Below are 8,650 nucleotides of genomic sequence, written 5' to 3'. Positions count from 1 at the left end.
ATTTCCATATGAAATTGTAGATCAGTTTGTTAGTTTCTGCAAAAAGCCAGCTGGGATTTTATAGAAATTATGTTGAATCTTTATATCAATATGAGAAATAATGCCATATTAGTAATATTGTCTTTTGATTCATGAACATTGGATAGCTGTCCATTTATTTAGATCTTCAATTTCTTTCATCAGTATTTTGCAATTTTCAGAATTCATGTTTTTCATGGATTGAATTGTGTCCCCCCAAAAATATGTTTTATTTTGGCTAGGCCGTGATTCCCAGTGTGTGGTTGCCCTTCATTTTGTGATCTAATATAATTATCTTCCATTTTGTGATGTGTTGTAAATCTTAACCTATATATGTTAATGAGACAGGATAAGTGTGGGGTGTGTCCTTACTTAAGTCATATCTTTCCTTACTCAAGTCACACCTTTACTTGAGTCACACCATTTATCTTACAAAGGACAAAAGGAGAGTGAAGTGAGCAGAGAGGAGCGGGACCTCTCTAAAGAAAAGCCAGGAATGGAGCACAACTTTTGGACCTATGGTCCCTGTGCTGAGAATGTCCTAGACCCGGGGGAAGAAGACTGATGCTAAGATACATGGAGAACTCTACAGAACCACGAAGCAGAAGCTGAAGAGATGAGGACATTTCCCCAAAGCCGACAGAAAAAGAACATTTTCTGCCAAGAGCCAGTACCCTGAATTGGGACTCATAGCCTTTAAAACAGTGAGAAAATAAATCTTTGTTTGTTAAAGCTATCCACTTGTGGTATTTCTTTTGAAGCAGCACTAGATAATTAAGACAATGTCTTAAATGTTAAAGTTTTGTTAAATTGAGACCTAAGTATTTTATTATTTTTGATACTGTTATAAAACAGAATTATTTGCTTTATTGCATTTTCAGAGATACATCCAAACTTTAGTGCAATAAACATAAATGATGTAGGCAATTGTAGTGCCTTTAAATATGACACACATGTAATTTTGCATAAATTTGTATAATGGCTAGGATCTTGTTCTTTTTTAACTTTTACCATTGTACTCCTATTACATTTTATGAAATTATATGACATCAACTAAGTAAGTTAAATTAGGAACATTGTCCCATGGGTAGTGATATACCAAATATTTAAAGATAATGCTAAAAATTATGAAGGTTAAGCTGTCTTCTCTATTTTAGCTTATGAAACACATAGTTTTTTTTTTTTTTTCTTACAGAACTTCTGAATTAGAAAAGGAAAGAGATTTCTTTTTCTTTTCTTTTTTTTTTAAATTGTAGCAAAAGTTACAGACAGTGTAAAAATAAATTTAGCCTTGGAAGTATACATCAAGACAGCTCTATGAGCAGTATATTTTCATGCACAATGCATTTTGTGCACAATGCTTATTATGTTCCATGAGGTTATTCTTTATAACAGCTTTGGTTAATGGTTTTGTAAACCATAGTGCCTAAACACTTGACTGCTAACCAGAAGGCTGGCGGTTCAAACCCACCAGCCACTCCTCAGAAGGAAGGTTGGGCAATCTACTTCCGTAGTGATACTGCCTCGGAAACCCTAGAAGGGATCGCTATGAGCCGTGTTGGACTCAACAGCACATAACAACAACAACAAGAGTTATATTTTATATATTCAACTGCCTGAAGTTTTGTACCTTTATAGCTTTAAAATATTAGAACAATTAACCCTAGTGTTATGTTTTTAAATGGCAATTTAGCCTCAAGGCTTTTTACACATTCAGATGAAAGCATTGCCACAAATTAGACTTCTAGCAGTGGTCTGCCTTTCTGGTCATTGCTTTACACCTTTTTTTCCTAAAATTATGGAAGGGAGGCAGGTGTGTTGGGATATACAGCTGTGTTATTTCTTAAAACAGCTGGTGGCAACTTGTCAAAGAAAAGCTCTCCTCTCCAAATATGTGCAAGCCCTGTGTAAGTAGATACAATGCAATCTATGTACCCACAGTTATTGATTTCATTCATTGACAGCTGAGGCATTTAATATATCCATCCACTTTGTAATGCCATTTTAAAACTCTCTGAGGATTAGGAAGGCTGTTTGTCTCAAACATGTTCTTCAGAGAGCAAAGGCCAACTAGCCCTATAGACATGAGGGCTCTGACAAACCTAAGTGAGGAAAATGGAGCAGAGAACCCAGCAGATATGTTTTAACCTGGCACAAATAACGATTTTTAAAAAGCCCCAGAAGAATGTGTCTCACTACTTTACATAATGCTGTAATGCATTAACTCATGTAATATCACAGGGCAAAAGTTTATTTATTCATTTATTTCTGCCACAGGCAAATACCAAATAAATGCTTATAATAGCAGGTTAGCAAGGTGTTTTGGCTACAGTCATTAGTGTCTCCTTGATGTAGAGTAAGAATCCGACTGCTTTCCTAGTTCAAGCCCATGTGGAAATTGTAGAATCTTTTTTTGATTTGCAGAAAATAAAAAAGACCATGGTTTTATAGTGTACTATTAAATCAATAGAAGATTTGATGCATTCATGCTCAGATAATTAGTTCACAACAGAATATGCCATATGCATAGCATACATAATCTATTTATCAAGAAATGCATAATCATTTTTACCCTTCACTCATCTTCTCATTTATTTATTAATTTGGCAAAATATAAAGGAATAGCATTCAACCTCCTCAGTTACTGCACCCTGTGCTAATAAATTTTAGATACTTTTTCAGCAGTCCACTTTTTATTATTTTGTGTAATATACCTTCAGGCTATTGAGTGTATCTATAGGTTTTCTTCTCTCCCTGATACATTGTCCTGTGTGCTTAGCAGTTCACTGAACTGAATTGATGTAAATGAGGCTTGAAATGTTAAACACAACTTGTAATATCAAAGGTTTTCATATCAAATAATTTTGTTCCTGGAGAATCCTAGGGAGATTAAGGATGCACAGGATGTCTAAAATGTCCACCAGTTACATCAAATATCCCAGCAGTTGATGGATAATTACCAGCTCATACTAAGAATACAAAGAAAACACAGCAAGTTTATCCTGTACATGTAAACAGACTGGGGAGTTTTTTCTGAGAATTAGGTCCATATAAAACTTACTGAATACAGAACCAAAAATAATTGCAGACATCTGTCTGATAGAAGCTTTTATGATCAGGCCTTGAGGTAGTATTTTCCTTACAACTACAGTTGCAACAATTTTCTAAGCCCAACTGAGAAGCAAAATGTGTAAGGCTGAGTTTTCAAACTAGCCTCTGTCAACTTATCTCAAAACTCTGTGAAATAAGTTTTTCATAACCTGTAATGCTAAACAGATTTTCAGGGTATGTTTTTACTGCTGGTATGAGCTCAGTGTGGAAGAATTCCTTACTCTAGGTACTGAAAGAGGGAGTGAGGCAACACATCATACAAATGGACTTAAATGAAGATTTCCTAAACCACGTTGTTGAGGATTCCTAGTTTGTGAGCTTCACACTGGAATAACCCACCTTAAATTCTCTGCCAATAAGCTCCTGGACAAATATGGACAAATATGCATTGTTAAGATACAGAATAAAGATGGATAGCTACTGGAAACAAGAATGCTCCTTCGAAGGGAGGATAGAGAGACTTTGGCTCCTGTATCTTGGACATGTCATCAGAAAAGACCAGTCACTAGAAAAGGACATCATAGGTGGCAAGGTGGAGGGTCAGTGAAAGCACTCAGTGATATAGATTGACACCATGGCTGAAACAAGGGACTCACATCACAATGATCATGAAAATGAGGCAGGCAGCATTTCATTCTGTAACACATAAACATTGTTAGGAGTTGGAACTGACCTGACAGGAAACTAACAAAAACAACAACCAAAAAACCCATTGCCATTGAGTTAATTCTGACTGAAAGCAGCCCTATGTGACAGAGAAGAAATGCCCTATATAATATCTAAGGCTGTAATCTTTATGGAAGCGGACTGCCACATCTTTCTTCTGTGGAGCAACTAGTGGGTTCAACTCACAGACTTTTTGCTTAATAGTCAAGCTTTGAACAATTGTGTCAACAGGCCTCCTTAAACAATAACAACAGCCACCAGCAAATTATAGAGCAGTGGTCCTCAATGGGGGTAATTGTGTTTCCCAAGGAATACCTGGCAATGCCTGGAGGCATTTTTTTTGTTTTCATAATTGGGTGTAGGGGTTGAGGTGTGCTACTGGTATCTATAACATACAGGCTAAGAATGTGCTAAACATTCTACAATGAATAAGATATATCAATACTATTGAGTTTGAGAAACTTTGATATAGAGCATTGAGGCAATCACCTTGATTCAGAATAAGTGGAGATTTGGGTCTGAACTGTCCAAATAATTACCTTAAATTCTCCACTTGTTTATGTCAATGGAGGGTTAGTCAGAGATCACAAACAAAGATGCCTCTGCTTGAGTTAATCAGTATAAACATCTAAAGGCTATGGAGGTTACTTCAGAGAGCAGTCTGGGATCAGCCAATCAATTGTATCTGGTTTTAATCCATCACGAGGGGCAATCATTCCCACAGAAACCAACATTGTGAGGTGACATTTTTGAGGACTAACATTACAGCAAGGGATATGCTGATTCATTGGTGTTGTAACCTCATTCCTGCAAATAACATTATGTAGTTAAGGTTTATAAAGTGTTGTGAAGATAGAAAATGCTATATAAATGCTAAGTATCATTATTATGTCATCATCTTTCTGAGGACCTGCTTCTGTGAGTGGTGGTGCAGTATAAAAACACACACACAGACATCGCTTGGTATTCATTTGTAGTTTTGAAGAGAGGTTACTATAATGAGTAATTCACATTGTGTCATCTCCTTTGCACTCCAAATTAAAACAAATTAAATAAAGCTTAATTAGAGAGTGTTTTATGCACTACAAATATGCAGCTGATTGATATTCTGAAAAAATACAGGTTAGTTACTAGAAAAAAAGAATATTGAAAAGATTCCAGAATTACAAAATCAAGATGGAATTTTCATGATATTTATCATCTATATGAAACTGACAAAAAAACTCCTCGACGTATTTTAATTTTTTTCAATTGTGTCTCTTTTTTTTGATATTATATTAAAGACATAACATTTCACCATTTTTAATGACTAGTTGGCATTCTGGCATTTTCACATTACTAATTTTCTTTTTTAATTGTAATTGGGAAGAGTTGGTCTCTTAGCACACTGTGTGGAAGGAAAAGAAAAAGAAAGAAAGAACAATTCATAACCAAATAAGAAACCTTTTAATAAGGCCTAGCAAAATGCTAATTGTAGAATGGTTGCTTAATAAGTTATTATAGATGTATTTGTAAATTATATTAGATTCAATGTTGTAATGGTACTTTCTTTCAAAAATAGCAAGCTTCTCTCAGGATTTTGATTAGGGTAGAAACTGTCAAACTGTCAATGGGTGTAGTAGTCACATTTTGACTGTTATGCCCAAGGCAGTATGGGAGACACCAATACAATATGGCACTGCTGAAGATTCCATCATTTGGGGAACACAGACAGGCACGGTTTATGCGTGCATGTGTATACTGATTGTTTTTCTATTAGCCTCTTTCATTTTTATAGAAATCTACAGGAAAACCAGACTCATCAGTTTAATAAATCCACTTTTTTACCCACATCAAATCAAACTCTTCGACCCACTCCCTCACGATGACTTAAGATATTTTTTTACACTGTTGTAGGCAGGGAGATTTAAGCAGTGGGTTTATAGAAGAAGCAAAATAATTTCAAAAAGAAAGAAAGAAACTGCCTTCCATATAAATGTTGAAATCACAGCACAACTATAATCTTGTATTTATCTACATGCTACTTTTTTCTACTCTAAGCCCAAGCAAACTATGTCCTCCTGTTTAGCATCTGCCTTTTCCCAATTTCAGTGCTAGGTTACCTAAGAGGCAGATGAAATATTACCTAGGGCACTAGCATCATCGCAGAGTACCCCGTCTAAGCAAAAAGAGAGGAGAAAGCACAGTTCTGAGGAACTCCTTTAGAATTTTGCAATCAGAAAAGTTGGAAAGCTATTTTAATTTCCAGGTATGTGTAGGTATTGTGTTTTAGAATTAGTTTTCTCTTATTTTGAATTACATATAGCTGCTAGCAAGGAGCTCTGGTGACACAATGGTTAAAGCATTTGGCTGGTAACTAATTAGATTTGAACGCACCAGCTGCTTAATGGAAGAAAGATAAGACAGTCTGTTTCTGCAAAGATTTACAGCCTTGGAAACCACATGAGGCAATTCTATTCTGTCCGAGAGGGTTGCTATGAGCCAGAATTGACTCGATGGCTGTGGGTTTGGTTTAGGTTTGTAGTTGCTGACAATATAATTATTCCTTGATTAAAATCAACTAAAGGTTTCTGCTCCTGCCTCCCTCCTCAAACATTCAAACATGGCCACTGGGAAAAGTAGGGACTGAGTGACAAATAGGTAGGGATGGGGATGAAAAACTGGTGATAAAGATCAAGGCAGGAAATCTAGGAAAAGAATGAACTAAAATTCTTCAAAACTTTCAATCTATTCAAGAATAGATCTTTTCTAGTATTAGTATTTTTTTTATACTTCCATATTTTCTAAAACAATTCTATTCAAACTCTTCACAGGCATCTTCAAATTCAAACCATCAGCAATAAAGCCAGTTTTCCAGAATACATCATGTTTTCTTCATTCCCATTTCTTTGAGATACAGAACATTTGAATCCCTTTATGATGCTCTCACTGGCAATTATATCCCAATCCAATAGAGCTCTTGCATGCATTTGAACACTTGGCTGATTTGCTTGTTTTCCCATTCATCTAGAAAGTTCATGCACATTATGGCCAAAATGGAGCCATTTACTCTATTGCTGGTGAAAGGAAGTTTTCAAGGTTTGTTCACAAAGCTATCTAATTCTTACATGTATGAGGTTGGATCACAGGAATAATTACTAATTTTGTGTTAAATTTCTTAGTTCCTTTTTTTTTTTTTTCCTGGTTCCATCAGATGATTTTGGTAAGAATTCAAGAGTTGTTTTAATGAAGGTTATCTCTGCACAGTGTGTTTTCTCATTATTTTTTTACTTGCTGTTTTCTCTGGGCAACATGTTTTTCCTTAGGTATCCAGGTGGCTAGAACCTTAAGTTACTAAAATGTCAGTTTGTCTCATGGAGGTCTTCCATGATAACCATATGTAAAATTCCAATCCCTCCTTGCTATTTCCTAGCTCTTGTTTCTACTTTATTTTTCACCTTAACACTTACGATTATTTAACTCTGGTGGCGTAGTGCCTAAGGCACTTGACTACTAACCAGAAGGATGGCACTTCAAACCCACCAGCCACTCTTCAGAAAGAAGATTGGGCAATCTACTTCCATAGTGATACCACCTAGGAAACTCAAGGAGGAGTTGCTATGAGTTGGAGACGACTCAATGGCACATAACAACACAACAACGTTGATATATTTTCTTATTAAGCTTGGCTTATAATTTATTTCTCCCACTAGATTTTATGCTCCATGATAGCATGGATCTTGCTCTGCCTATATCTGAAAACAATGTCTAAAACAGTGCCTGGCGCTCCATAAGCACTCAAGTGCGATCTGTTGAATGAATGAAATTGTTGTTGACTCAATTATCTTATTCCTCAAGAATAAAATAATCAAAAGAGCTTCCCAAGATATGAAACTTTGTAATGAATAAAATATTTTGACTCCCACTTTGAGTGAATAATTTGAGGAGATAATATTTCTCATTACATCTTCTATATCTTTATGCTGCCTTGTGATTTTTCAGTATTTTTGTCTATATACGGTTTATTTGGATACTTTATCTTTCAATTGACCAAGATTCTCTTCATCTGAGTCTGATTTGCTGATGAAGCTACCCATTAAGTTTTAAATTTCAGTAATCATATTCTTTAGTTTTCAATTCTCCATTTTTTTCTTTTCTCTAATTATCAATTTCTTTCCATAATTACAATTATTTTATTCAGTTTCCTTGAACATAGCAAGTATGGTTATTTTAAAATCTTTATCCCATAATTTCAATATCTGGAGTCTCAGCCAATCTGTTTTAATTTTCTGTTGTTTGTGCTGGATTTTATTTATGATGTATGTTGTTTGTGCTGTTTTTTCCTATTATCTTGAAAATTTGTGTGCTTTTTAAAAATATGTATTTGACATTGAATTACAATTAAAAAAAAACTATAGAAATAACTTTGAGACTGGATGATGTTATCTTTCTCCAGATAAAATTAATGTTTATTTCTATAAGATGTCTAGGACACAGGTACAATTTCTCTGTTCTGCCTTGGAGTTCAGATTACTTTGAGGATCATCTACAGTCCCTGTGGGAATTTATGTACTTTCCTTTTATACCTATTTTAAAGGTCAATCCCCGAGAGTCACAAACCAAAGTGATTGGTGTTCATTGTGCCTTCCTGTGGGCTCTGTACTTCATTTACTATACTTAGGTCTATGAGGTATTAAAAGATTCTGTTCATCCTCAGTCTCTCAGATGATCTGCTGAGTGTTCAACCAACATCACAATGGGGGAAAAAAAAAAAATATATATATATATATCTGTTGTTGTTGTTATGTGCCGTCGAGTCAAACCCGACTCATAGTGACCCCTCCTTGGGTTTCCAAGGCAGTATCACTACGGAAGT

Source organism: Orycteropus afer, unplaced genomic scaffold (genome assembly GCF_000298275.1).
Source record: "Orycteropus afer afer isolate SDZICR_OR568_19922 unplaced genomic scaffold, OryAfe1.0 scaffold00062, whole genome shotgun sequence".
NCBI classification, from domain to species: domain Eukaryota; kingdom Metazoa; phylum Chordata; class Mammalia; order Tubulidentata; family Orycteropodidae; genus Orycteropus; species Orycteropus afer.
The sequence above is the reverse complement of the archived record's forward strand: the minus strand, read 5'-3'. Positions refer to the sequence as shown.